The sequence below is a fragment of the Cygnus atratus genome, chromosome Z, assembly GCF_013377495.2.
Source record: "Cygnus atratus isolate AKBS03 ecotype Queensland, Australia chromosome Z, CAtr_DNAZoo_HiC_assembly, whole genome shotgun sequence".
Taxonomy (NCBI): Eukaryota; Metazoa; Chordata; class Aves; order Anseriformes; family Anatidae; genus Cygnus; species Cygnus atratus.
This window is the reverse complement of record NC_066396.1, coordinates 47,321,109-47,335,587: the sequence shown is the minus strand read 5'-3', so window position 1 is coordinate 47,335,587 and position 14,479 is coordinate 47,321,109. Positions and strand designations below refer to the sequence as shown.

The 14,479-nt window shown below is 36.6% G+C and overlaps 1 protein-coding gene across 5 annotated transcripts in view; it reads right to left on the bottom strand.

The window, feature by feature from the left end:
• Nucleotides 1–14,479, bottom strand: part of SPIN1 (spindlin 1) — a 57,979-nt gene that overhangs the window by 34,042 nt on the left and 9,458 nt on the right. The gene's annotated exons all lie outside the window — the stretch shown is intronic.

The following is a 14,479-nucleotide window of genomic DNA, read 5'->3' as shown; positions in this document are numbered from 1 at the left end:
TATGTTTGAACACATCACAAGAGAACTGGTATTTACCTTTCATGTTACCAAGTTCTAGGTTGTACCAGCTTGGTTTTTCTATCTTCAATGGGGAGTAAAAAGTCTTTAGAAAAAATTGTCCAAAGATTCTTAGCAAACAAAAGCAGAAATTGAAGCTTGATCCATCAAAGAAATGCCTGGAAACATCTGAAAATCACAAAATGGTTTGTGTTGGGAACAACCTGAAAGATCATCTAGATATTTTTGATGTGGCCCCGGGTACAATTGGCCTCCTGGGCTACACGCACACATTGCCAGCTCATATGCAATTTTTCATCCACCAGTATCTCCCAAAAGCCAACTCTGCAAGGCTGCTTGCAATCTATTCATCACACAGTCTGTATGGACACTGGGGATTGCGCTGGCTCAGGTGCAGGACCCTGTACTTGGCCGTGTTGAACTGCTTGAGTATTGCACAGGCCTACCTCACAAGCCTGCCAAGGTTCCTCTGGATGACATCATCTTAAGTTTCCTATATATAAAGTTAAGTAAGAATCTCAATGTAATGTGAAAGAAGTCCTATTTATTAAACCTCCAATCTCTGTTCAAAGTAGTTCAAGATACCACTGTGCAGGAAGCTTTAGTGTGCAGTTACAAAAATGAAACCCTACTTCATATGTCTACAGAACTAGGAGGTCAAAGCTTAACAAGCCTTTCCATTATGAGTTTCCTATTCTAGCATGAAGTTAACAACAGAGGATAAAGGATTAAGCATAGAATTTATTAAAATTTATTATAATTTTGAAAGGTAACTTGTTAACAGGGCAGTTCAGAAAACCGCCTCTATTTTCATGCTGACTTCATAATGGTCGAAGGACTACTTTTAGAAAGCACTATAACTGGACATTCAGAACAAAGCAGCGTCAGAATTAGCAGTTACCCTACACTGCTACCCTACACTATAATCCCTACACTAATTAGCAGTTACCCTACACTGCTACCTGTCCTACTTCTGCCACACAGAAGTTACGGAATAGAATTGGATGTCTCTGCTACTTAACATAGAAAGATTCATAATTCATCATGTTCTCAAGCAGAACCTTGATGTTTATGTCATCAACACATTATGCAGCAGCAAAATGTAATTACAAAATAATTATGAGTGAAAATTTTGACACCAATATCATTGGACATAAGTTTAAACCTAAAACTTATGACTTGGGTCACATATCAGAGTCATTTTATGCATATAATTGCCTGATACTACTACAGATTCTCTTAAAAGAGTAAGATCTGTTAAATTGAAGTGAAAGTGGAAAGTAGAACCCCAAGACATTTTCAAAGAAAACCGATAAAGCAATTTGCTTTACAACATATAGATCAAGTTACATAATAAATGCAACATGAATTGTAGCCTACACTACTAAAACTCCAAGATAACAATTGTTTATATTTTACTTACTTTCATATTTCACAGTAATGAAAAAAATGCTCAAATAACATCCAAGCTAAACACACAGACAAGAAACAGCACAAAATATTTGTGTACTTGTGAAATATTTGTGAAAGTATTTGAACCTCATCTAAAAATTTATTTTCTTAAAAGTGCAGTTCAAAAAAAAAAAAAAAAAGAAAACAAGCCTGGACACACCAACTTTAAATTCAACTTTTCTTTGGCATACAAAAACATTGTTTGATAAATTTATAAAGCGAGATTTTTATTCTACAGAAGATTATGGAAAAATTTCCCATTAGTCTACATTGCTAAATCAATACAATTTTTTTTCCCCACAGTAGGATTCCTGGTACTTGCTACAACATATTGCTTTTAATATTTGCTTAATTCTTACTTAATAGCAAAGTCTTGCACCCATTTTATTTGCTTCACTCTAGCATCATATAATCATATAGTATCCTGAGCTGGAAAGAATGCACAAGGGTCTTTGAGTTCAACTCCTGGCTCCACACAGGACCACACAAAAACCAAACCATGCATCTGAGAGCGGTGTCCAAACATTTCCTGAACTCCAGCAGGCTCGGTGCCATGACCGCTGCCCTGGGGAGCCTGTCCCAGTGCCCGACCCCCCTCTCGGTGCAAGACCTTTCCCTCACACCCAGCCTGACCCTCCCCTCTCCCAGCTCCATGCCGTTCCCTCGGGTCCTGTTGCTGTCCCCAGAGAGCAGAGCTCAGTGCCTGCCCCTCCGCTCCCCTCGTGAGGGAGCTGCAGGCCGCCATGAGGCCTCCCCTCAGCCTGCTCTGCGCTGAGCAAACCAAGGGACCTCAGCTGCTACTTGTATGTCTTGCCCTGTACACCCTTCACCATCTTCGTAGGCCTCCTTTAGATACTCTCTAATAGTTTTATGTCCTTCTCATACTGTGGCACCCCAAACTTCACACAGTACTTGAGGTAAGCGCAGAGTGGAACAGACACCACTCATTATAATGTTATAAAAAGATTAAAGGGGACTGGCCCTAAAATGGAGCTCCCTGTGGAACCCCAGTAGTGACTGGCCACCAGACTGATGTAATCCCGTTTATAGTAACTCTGTCTAACCATCAGCCAACTGTGCACTCTAGTTCTGTACTGCTCTGAATATAAAAATAGAGCTAATTTTTGCCATGTTCTCTAGAGCTCTGCTCCTCTCACAGTTCACAGTATTTTCAGTACATGGATAATGCTGTTTGAGATGTGAGATAAGCCCTAATGAGTGCACAACAGAAATGCCTGTTAATACTGTATAGGTACAATGAAGCACTTCTATTAAAAGTATCCAGTTAAGAAGTCTCTGCCAGGGTCAGCACCTAGCTTGTCTGGCTCTCCACACTCATTACCCATCAGTTATCCTTCTAGATTGCCTAGGTCTCTTTATCTGTCAAAAAGATGTTGTTGCACCATAGTTTCTAAAGCTACCACTCCAAGCATGTTCAGTGCAAGCAAAACAAGTTTTTCACTCCTTTTTAAACATGGTTTAAAGACCTTACTTCCCGAGCACTGCCTTACACCCTCTTTCTGTATTATCCTTCTCCCCCCCTACAGCTTCCAATCTTCCCTGCATACACTGATATATTATATTTTTATATATATACACTTTTTTTTTTTTTTTTTTACACATAGTTCATCATACCAATACTCTCAGAATCACTGCAGCACTTTTTCTGTCTAACCCTATTTGTAAAGCTAGCTATAATACATGCTTGCCTGGGGGTTCCATTTTCTCAATGAAGGCTACTTGTCACAAATAACTTTTAGCCATCACCTCTGAGAAAACCTGCATTCCAGTCAAAAACAAATCTATTAAAAGAAAAACACACAAAGCAGAACAGAGAATACAAACAGACAAAGCCTCTCTGGTCTTCAGCTGCACAACAAATGCCACACTCCCAAATTATGGTCACAACCCTACCCGGCCCACACAATGCTGGATAGAAAGAAAACATATGTAAGAACTTAGAGAGCTCTGTTGCCAAACCCCAGTAGGCCACGGCTAAATATGCATGAACAGGAATTGCTCACTGTTTAATTGTTCAGAGTTGATGTTCTTCATTAGTAGTTCACTATTTTTTCATTAGTAAAAACACTACGTCCTTATCAAAGACATATATATACATACACACACACTCTTGTATAATCCTCAGTTACACCTCTCTTATTTAAAAGGTATAAGAGGATCTTATATTAAGATCCAGAAGGCTACAGTTTCACCAGGAAAAAAAATATTTTTCTTTGTTATATCATCATGAAGACAATTAAGCAATTTTGGTTGAAATTTTCTTAGAAGTTCAATTAGTTTAAAGTTTGCTTCTGTTAATGCTGGATGTATGCTTCAATGGTCCATCCTGGGCAAGCAAAAGCAATTGCAAACGAGCACTTCGAAATTTAAACACAAAGCAGCTTCCAGCACAAACAGAATCACTGTACTACAGTTCCCCAGCAGCACAAAATTTTATATAGCTTCTGTAGCATCATTTACCAACCATAGTATCATCCTGCCAGCATACCATATTAATTCCGAAATGCAGTAAAAGGAAACAATTTTAAATCTCTAATCTTACACCAACCAGTTCTGACCAGCTGCTACATACTGGTCTTTCCATCATTTTGTTAGAGAAAACATATTTCTCCAAACTTTTCAAATCAGTGTTCCCCTCCCTCTTTCCGCCCATTGAAGTATCATTTACAATTCACAAAGTCATCCACATTCACAAATAGTCTGTATAACAGAAGTTCTGTTCATTCAGCTCTTAATTCACACTCATTGCAGTGTATCTTAATAACGAACCTTAAGTGAATCTTAATAATGAACCACATTTGACCAAAAACTTAACCTGATACTTGACAAGTCATATATCACTTTCAGTTAAATATTCAAGAGTTTTAAGCCGTGCTACAGCACGATGCAGGACACACACAAGCAGTTACACACTCTCTTAATATTATACAAAAATAAGTATATAAGCTTTCAAAATAGTATTTGAAAAAAATAGTTAAGTAATCCCAGCAAAATGTTTCATTACAATACATAAAACTCAATGGCTCATAGTTTTGATTTTAAATTACTAGTCACAACTTTAAGGACAAACAAAATGATTTTGGAAGTGCTTTTCATATCTCCTTCCTGTTCAAAAGGTGTAATTTTACCAAATTCTGCAAAATGGACCAAAATGAGTTAATATCGTTAAGAAGCAAAGTCCTGTCAAATAACACTTTATTAATCACATCAGCCTTTCTCTCTCGATGAATAAATGTGACTGAAAAGAAGTTGCTATGAACAGTTAGGAAAATCAAACACTTAGGAAAAGAGCTAATGAAAATCACTGATAAGAATGAATTTTAAGCACAGGTGTCCATGCGTACATTACTGTTCACAGCAAAAGAAATATACTAGTAACTCAGATGACATCTTTAGCTTACTGTTCTGAAAGGTGGAACAACACTATAACCAGAAAAATTTTAACTAGAACAGATGAAAACAAGTTAAAATCTGATTATCGCATAAGCACTTCACATACCAAGGAACAGTTCTTAGGTATAGAGAATTAGTAAGATCATCAACATTTCTAGTGAAAGAGATAAAAGTTTTCCTATTTTATAAAGTCAGTGAATTAAGACTGTCAGTTGCAGATCAACAGGAAATCTGTTCTTGTTCCCACCTTGGGAAGGAAGGGCAGGGGACAATCTCTCTTCTATAGGAGGCAGTCACCTAACATTGTTCTTTCTGACCAAGTACCTAAAGACGGATGGAGAAGAACTCTTTATCAGAGAGTGCAGTGTTAGGACACATTGCAATGGCTTTAACCTAGAAGGTGGTAAATTTAGGTTAGATGATAGGAGGGAATTCTTTACTCTGAGGGTGGTGAGGCAGTGGAACAGGTTGCCCTGATAAGCTGTGGATGCCTGGAGGTGTTGAAGGCCAGGCTGGGTGGGGCTTTGAGCAACCTGGTCTAGTGAGGCATGTCTCTGCCTATGGCAGGGGGGTTGGAACCAGGTGGTCTTTAAGGTCCTTTCCAACCCAAACCTTTCTGGGACTCTATGACTTGCTTATTGTTCTTGCTTTCTTGAAACAGTGCATACAGGCACACAATTTGTGACAAGAAAAATTACTTTTTATATTTAATTAAATGGTATGAAGAAATGCTTTAGGCATCGTCAATATAATTCTAAAAGCCAAACTTTCCAGCTGTGAACAACACACTAAATGCTTGGCCCAATTTTCCAGCAACTCAGCTTCTACCTCTCATGATGCACTTAGTAGGATCTTAGCATTCCAAAATCATTCTTGATCTTCTCTACTAATACAGTTATTTCTAGAAGATCTTCAGAAACACAATTCCTCATGCTAACTAGTTCCATTAGCAATGTATCGGATTGTTGATTTTTTTTTTTTTTAAATGAAAGATTACTGTAATGTAATTCAGCCTTGGTCATGTGAGCTACAACTCCTTACAAAAGGGTCATAAAGTTGGATCTTGCTAGTTCTCTAAAACAGAAGCTAACTTTTCTAGGTAAAAGTATTGAGGCTGAAAGGTTCCTCAGACCATCAGCTTTAACATTCAGCTTGTGCAATCATATCTTTTAATACTCTCCGTTTCCATTGCATTTAAGATCTGTTCACACACACAGCTGGCTGGAATCAAGTTCCATGACCAATACTGCTGAGGTGTCCTACCAACCCAGTATAATGAAAGCGTTTTGATTTAACATAGTCTTATTTCTGCAAGAATCTTTTTTTTTTTTTGTCATACTAGTAGAGTTGGAGCATATGCATCTGCTGTAGTAACACAAAAAAAACTGTAATATTTGTTAGAAAATAAGTCTCTTCTATTCCCTTAATTTCCCAGGACACCAGCAGTTTGGTTATGACTACACTAACAAGTTGGTAAATTTTATTTCTTCCATTAGAAGCCTTAACACTTAATTCTACTAATACGCAGGTAGTCCAGTCCTAACAGAGTATGATGATCCTGGCCATCTAAGACTAATTTATCACATTGTTCAATTCTCTTCATATGGTTTAAGAAAAACACTCTTCTTTATTTTGTTTTAAAAACAGGGGAAGGAGGACATTTTCCTCTACAGTAAACATGATCCAGATCACCAAATTAAAAAAATTGTTTTGAAACAAACACCGTAACGAAAAAACAAATAATTGATCGAACTCTTGAGTTTTACTTTAGTTATCAGCATTTTCTTTTGTTTCTAAAAACAATGATTACCAGCTCATATAAAAACAAGGCAACAGTTTTCCTAAAAATGTCTACATTACCAGTCTATAGTTTTTCCAGATGTTTCTGAATTATTGTGTATGCTGAAGGCTTTAGCGATAGGTAAGTGCTTTCCCCCTCCCTGTGATATATATTGAAACAGCATCTTAGAGAAGTAGGCCCGGAAGACTTCTCGAAATGGTCATCTATTTTAATCTCTTTACTTGACAGAACGTTGATCATAGCTTAATCCATACTTTCCAAGTTTTGTGTTTCTGTTTACTGTTCCTATACATTTTCCATCTTTATTTTTAAGGAAGTATGCTGCCTAAAAATCTTCTGTCAAAATTTGTAAGCATGCTTCCATTTTACCTTTTGTATCACTAATGGAACATGAATGAAAATGAATCCCAGGAGATGTGCTAAGCATGGTTTGTTTATCAGAACTCCCCGGGAGACCGTGGTACATTTTATATCTACAAGAATAATCAACAGCTGAAGAAACCAACCTTCCTAATGAAAACTACCTCTCAGTACACAACCATAATTTATTTTTTGTACTTACACAGCAGGTTAAAGCAAGCAATGTTTTTCATTTAAAGAAGACTAGGTGATTGATGAAATAAAGCAACTTTGTTCTTTTTCAAATCAACCTAAGAGCTGCATTGCTTTTTCATTCATATGGTACAGGGCTACTGAATAAGATGTCTTTACTGCAGATCGTATGAGAAATTGATTTACTGCATTTTCCCATATATTCAGCACCTACCATCCACCAAAAAGTTCCACAAGCTTTACTGTCATATCCCAGCCATGCTAATTACTTCTAAGTAAAAGCTTTACTGCTATAACAAACCAGATATTTTTAAGAATCTGAACATTTACATATTTGGATTTTCTATGGAACACCTATAAAGACACGTTAGCAGATTACGCATGGAACTTCTGAAGGCTTACAGATATCCACTGATGTAAATTGCAATAGCCAGCCACTTATTTCAATACAAATTCCCCACTATATCTCACTATATTTAAGAAAAATACTTCTAGTAGGCTTCACATTTACTTTCCCAAAAGAACTTGCAACCATTACAACAGATCCTTATGGAGCAGAAGTAAGTTTTGTAGTAAAAAGTAAGTAAGTTTTTCAAAATACTGACAGTAAATAATGATGAGTTCATGAAAAACTGCCAGTCCAGAAATCTGGTGCACACAAACACCTGAAATATCATCACATACAGCTTCTGTCCCCCCCCCCCCCCTTTTTTTTTTTTTTAAAGTATATCTCAGTACCTGCACAAACACAGTCAAGGAAAATTATCCCAATGAACTTCAGCAATGAAATTCCTTTTTTGCCCTCACAAGTTTTAAATGATATTAATTGATGGGAAAGATACCTCTCAGCCCTCGAACTGGCAGCAGTGAAATGTAGCTTACTAACTCTAAGTAGCAAAACAATTCAAGACATAGGACAACTCACTATCAGTTATTGAGATCTGTTTCCTAAAGAATGTTAAACACTGGATAACTTATAGCTAATATAAGCTCAACAGAAGCAAGAAATCCATACAGATAATTGTAAACAGACTTGCACCATTTCCAAACCACTAGCAGCTGATACTGCTGTTGAAACTGTTCAGGGAAGAACACTGAACTAATAAAAGGAAGAATCATCTGTTGGCAGAGCAGATATTAGTAGAAATCTTCAGAAATATTAAGCTTCCATAAAATTTGTGAACATTAAAGTGTCTGTAAAATATTCTAGCACAGTTCTTTTCAAGTTGCAGCCTTATTTATGTATTAGGGATAGCAATTACTGAAGTCAGGGTAATACAAAAAACTTACATACTCAGTTTTGTCTTGTGTACAGCCAGCAAATTAAAGCATTCCTTTGAACTTTAGGAACTTGCACACCATGCAGACTCTGCCACATGCGGATATACCCACGTATACTAAAACTGAGTGATCTTCACAACAGCACTGTAAGTGCAGATACACAAACAACACTGACTCCTCCACTCCCTAGCACCTTCTGCTACCAAATGAGCTAGCCAGAGGCCAGCTAATTTTTCTTTTTGTGGACTTAAAAATATGGACAAAGGACAGAAAGGGGATGACTAACTTAGCTTTCATTGAAAGAAAAGTGTATTTTTAATATGCTTGATCTGTTTTTCAACATTTTTTCATGTAGAAGTCAGAGAAGATACATTATTCAGACCAGTACTGCTATGTAGAAATTGGCTCATCTCTGTTTACAGCTTTCCAAAGTTCTTGATCTTCCCTTGACAGGTGCACCTGCAAGAGATGTTCACCGTGGCTGATGCAGCTCAGTAGTTCATAGATCAAGACTCTTCCCACTGTTTTGGGCTGGAGATAAACTGGAAACACTTAGGGAACCTCTGATCAAATCTTTCCTCATTATGGTAATTACGTGCTGCTCTACACATCCCTGGAGTTCTTCAGAGGACGGAAAAAGGCCAAGAAAGACTTACAGCCTTTCTTCGTATCTCTTTCACTGTAACTGGTGAAGGAATGGTACATCAGTGGGTTTTATATCCAAAAGGCACTAATCTTTAAATACCAATCCTCAAGTCACATTTGCTGATTGTAAGAAACTGACCACAGCAAACAACGTTCACTAAACCAGACAAGCTGTCAGTATGTCCACTGATGGTTACCATTCATCATAGGCTTAGGATTTTTCTTCAAAGACAGACATCAACACACACATGTAAAAATAAATAAATAAAAACACTGACAAAACTAAATACAAAGTCATTATACAAATGATAATGATACAAAAATAATTAAAGAATGAAATTCCTGAGGTAAAAGGTGTGGGAATGGGTAGTTACATATTCAAAAAGTAACGAGAAAAAAAAAGAAACTGTTTGAACTATAGGTTTGAAGTTTTGTCTCATAGTAAATAAAATTAGTTTTCTGCAGTTCCCTCCAGGTATCAGGGGAAAGGACAAATATATGACTACCACTTAAAGAATACATTCATAAATAACTTTCTTTTGTTCTCTGGGTTAAGTTCTCCAGGGGAACATATTGCAGAGCTTTAGAGTTTTAGTCTGCTTTTAGGGCTTATCCACAGTAAAGCCAGCTATCACACATTTGTCTAAAATCAAACTGATTTAAACATAATGCTTTCTTATTTGACCTGCCTCCCACATCAGCAACATCATACCAATATTTGGCTAAGGCACTGAATGACATATTGCCATATGGTTGCCCTTTGAAGAATTCCTCGTTTACAATATTAATCCAAATAACACATACCAAAACAGAACACAAAAATCCAAAAAATTGGATTTGAACTTTGGTATTAAAAACACACACTGGCTGTTCCACACTCAACAGGAATCAAGCTAAAAAGGGCGAAGAGAATAGGCTAATGTCCAATGTGCTTACAAAAGCTTAATTAAAGAAAATCAACAGAATATACTCATCAACATAAACTTTGAATTTCCACCTGAAACTACGTAGAGGATTTTAAATTAAAAAACTAACTACTGGTCTGTTCCCTTTCAAAATGTGGAAAAAACAAGCATAACACATTTCTATAAACAGAACTTTCAGTTATTCTTTGGCACAACTAGTTTTCCAAAAAATATTTTGCCCATTACTGCAATATTATGCATGCCTTCAGTACCAGAACACTGAAGACACAATCGTAGAGCATTTTTAGAGTTCTTTTAAATCCGTACTCTACTCTCCTCAAGCAGTTTGGCTAAGCAAAAACTTTTGTTTGTTCTGGAATGATTTGTCTATGCCAACAGAAGAATTAGGAGAGTAGGAATTTAACAGTTTGATTTCAGTATCCTTCTATTCTAGTACGGAACCAACATAAACAGCTAGTTTAGCCAGCTAGCTTTAAAAGTGGTAAAATTTATCACTTGGTAATATTAAAGATATGACATTCTTTTCACCCCATTGCTTCAGTTCTTCTTGTGACTTCTTCTTGTGACTTTGCACAATATGCCAGGACTCTGAAGCACAGTGGACCTTTTAGGGTATCCACATAGCTACTCTTCATGGCAATGCAAAACTACTCGCTAAGCCTTGTGTATGTTCCAACTCTGACTGATCATTTAATAAATGCACAGTCTTTAATAATTAAAAAAAATCTTACAAGACAACACTTCTATCAACAATTCGAAAAGATCGCGTATTTTTTCAAATCCATGAGAACCTTCCCTGCATCCCTTTACCCAAAGGTAATCTTAAATTACTCCTAATTGTTCAGCCTACTTCAAATTACCTTGCATTTAACCACAGGGCAAAAACATGTACAGGCATCAGGGTAACAAGCTGTAACACGTCCGTGTAATTGCCTTAAGTTGCACACTTTAACATCATGGTAAATACAAAATATTGTAGGTTCTGATCACCGATAGGCAGCCATCCTCCTCCTCCTCCAAACCCAACAGCATACGCACAGAAACAACCCCTGCCCAGGGTACGTGTACTGTAATAAGGTGCTGCCAATCATCATGCACTTGCACTGGTAAATGCAACTTCAAGTAGTATAATGCAAATTTTGTCCTTACTCATTCTTTTACAGATGGAGTTGACCTAACTAATTTTTTATAGTTGTAAGCAACTTTACTTGAGTTGGTTTGGTTAACAGTTACAATGACAAATCTCTGCAAATCAAAGAGGGAAATTTCTGTCTGAAAAGACATTTCCCTGTTCTCTGTTTAAGTGTCTCCTCAAAGGTGCTACTTAAGTCATTAGCTTCTATTTGAAGGGTAGGTTTAACTGCTATTGTCTAAGTCTAAAATGTGCTCTAGTCAAAAGGATATCCCAGACATTCTAAAGAGCAAGCCCAGGGCAAACATAGCTAACCCTGCTGTTAGAAGATAATGGACTGTAAGTTGCCACACTTAGTCTTATGTTAATTAATCACTGTAAATCAAACTCCTGGGTTCACATTTCTTCAGGAGACTGTTTGATCTTTCACTGACATTTCAAGTGTACAACAGTTAGTTCTCAACAATCCAGACTAGTAGATGCTGCTACACATAGCTGCCAACACTGAAGGAATACAAGTTTGATACCATATTATAAAGGAAAGGAAAAAACAGACTCGCTGTACCACAGACCACTTTCAAGCTTTTTGATTTACCAGCAGTCTGTGGACCATAAGTAAAAAATTTGTCCTGAACATGTGTTCTGAGAACTTTTAAGTCCAACGCATTTGGATTCTACAGCGTACTGGACTAAGCCACTGTGACACTGAATTTAAAATAAGTGTAATTGAAGTATTTTCCTAAGTCAGCCTTAAAATTTGTGGCATCAGTTTTTTAGAGCAAATATTTTGGTGACATAGTTGAAACTTTTCCTAAGCCTTCTACAACTTTATTCACCAAGGTCCACAACCTAGAACGTATTTTGTTCCCTTCTTTCAGGGATGACAGTCCAAGGTTTAGAAGTTGTTGATTCTTAGGGTCTACATTCAATTTCTGCAGCTGTTTTATAATTTACTCACAGCATAATCACTTTATCCAAGATGAGCAGTGGTAGATTACCAGTCTGGAGAGAGCTAGAATTCAATGTCAGAAGACATCAGCAGTGTCGGATAGTAAATCAAGTATTTATATAACATTATTTAATATCTTCGCTACAGCAACTAATCCACCAATTTTAAAAGTAGACAAAACCAATGCATGTTTGAAATTTTTATCATGACAAGCTATTACTCACAGCATTAATTAAAAAAGTCAAAATTTAATTGCTACAAACCTCAAACTAAATAACCAATGAGGATAGACAAACAGTAATTTGGCACTTAAAAAAAAGATACAGCTGCAAAATAATTGGTAAGATGGACAAAGCATTTACAATGCATTATCTCTACATACAACCCAAAAGATGACAAGTTGTTCTTTGAGCCCATTTATTCTTGGATTTGAGACATGCATGCCTATACTTCTCCCATAATCAATGTCATTGTAACTACAATCATATCAGACCAATGAACGCATTAGGGGCATTAACTTGAATATCTGTCCTACCCAAATATTGACTGCCTCTACACTATTAAAAGGCTGGTTCTTTTAAAATTATTTGGGGAAAGGGGAGGAATTAATGAATTAGAGACCGTGGGTAAATTAAGACTCAAAAAGCCTCCTCTAGTCACATGAAAAATGAACAAATAATTTCATTAAAAGTTACTGTAAATATTAACATTTTGCAAGCTGCTGCATGACACCAATACAGAGATCCTAAGCCACTAGTCAAAGTGCAGGAAAAAACAGAAAAAAATGTCTCCTTACACGCCTGATTCAAAGAAAAACTTACAGACATGGTTAGACAATTTAAATCAGCAGCAGTCAGTTTTACCTTATCTTTGAAATGGAGAAAAAAGAAATGGGACTCACGGAAAGTGATCTCTTGTCTTTTATTTGCATCTTGAAAAAAAAAAAAGCAACTAGTCATGAACTGAATTTATCTTACCTATTTCTCTTCACCTCCAGCCATTTTAACTTAGCCAAAAGCAGTTCTCATGCAAATACATTAAAGTAATTGTTTACATTGGAACAGTAAGTCACTTAAGTGAAAGCATTTGCAGGTAAGAATGCCAAGACTCTTGCCACAGCAACCAATGATATGTTATTTTTCAGACCAACTGCAGAATATTCACTTTGTTTCTATGGTGTTATTATAAATATCAACCTAAACAGATTATCAGCTCTAAAAGGTGAATAGCTGCAATGACTGTCAAACAATGATTGTCAAAATTGTCATGTGTAGTAATGGCAAGGCACTGAAAACAAAATTCAGCATTATATTAGCAGCTGCAGCTAAATACATTAGTTTTTGTGCACGTTCTTCCCCCCCACCCTGATAAAATTGGAGGGTCAGGGAAAGAACAGCACTTTAAAATAAAAACTGTTACTTGTAGAAGAGTAGTAAAGCTGTAGAAAAAGAATCTCCAATACTGATCACTTAAATACTTCAATCAACACTGGATAAATGAGCAAGGGAATGATAAGAACTTATTAAATTGTTGATCATACTGTTTTATTTATTTTCTTTGTACGAAAGATGAGAACCCTCAGCACTAGAACATTACACGGTATTTTCTTTGTTTATATACAGATCTTTCAGGTTTTTGGCGGAAAACACACCACATCCTGCAATGCTAGAAGCTGATAGGGAAGACAGCTTGGAAAGAGGAAGGTGGGAAACGATTCTGAAACTAATGGCTTTCCCCAAAAGCAGTGAGGAACTCAAAACAGATTGATCTGTCTCAAGTGATTGAACTGTGATCCTCATACAGACCAATTCTCATACTTTTTAACAGGCAGATAAATACACAAAGAGAAAGAGCTAGTTCTGAAACTGCTATCTGCACACTCATTAAGCTAATTAGATCTTGAAGTATTTAAAAGGCTGTAGAACTGTTTCAAGTTGCTCTGTGAAAAGTTATTTACTGAACTGTGGAAGAAATGTATTTTAAGAGAACACCTGCAAGAATTTGCGTATATGACAGCTTTGCTCAGAAATTCGAAAAACTAATCTAAAAATCAAGGTATCTGCTTAAACTCAGCTGTCAAAAACAGCCTGTACCTCAGTCTACACCGACTACTCATCCCCCTTTCTAAACGTGTCTCCCTCCACTCCCAAAACAAGGTATCTATTATGTTGGGAATCAACACTCCCTTTGCAAAATTTGTTAGTATTAGGTGTTTGTAAATGCTATCAAAAAGTTATTCACAAATGCAAGACACTATTCAATATAGAAGCAAGTTAATTTTATTTGGGAATTGTACTTCAAAACATTTT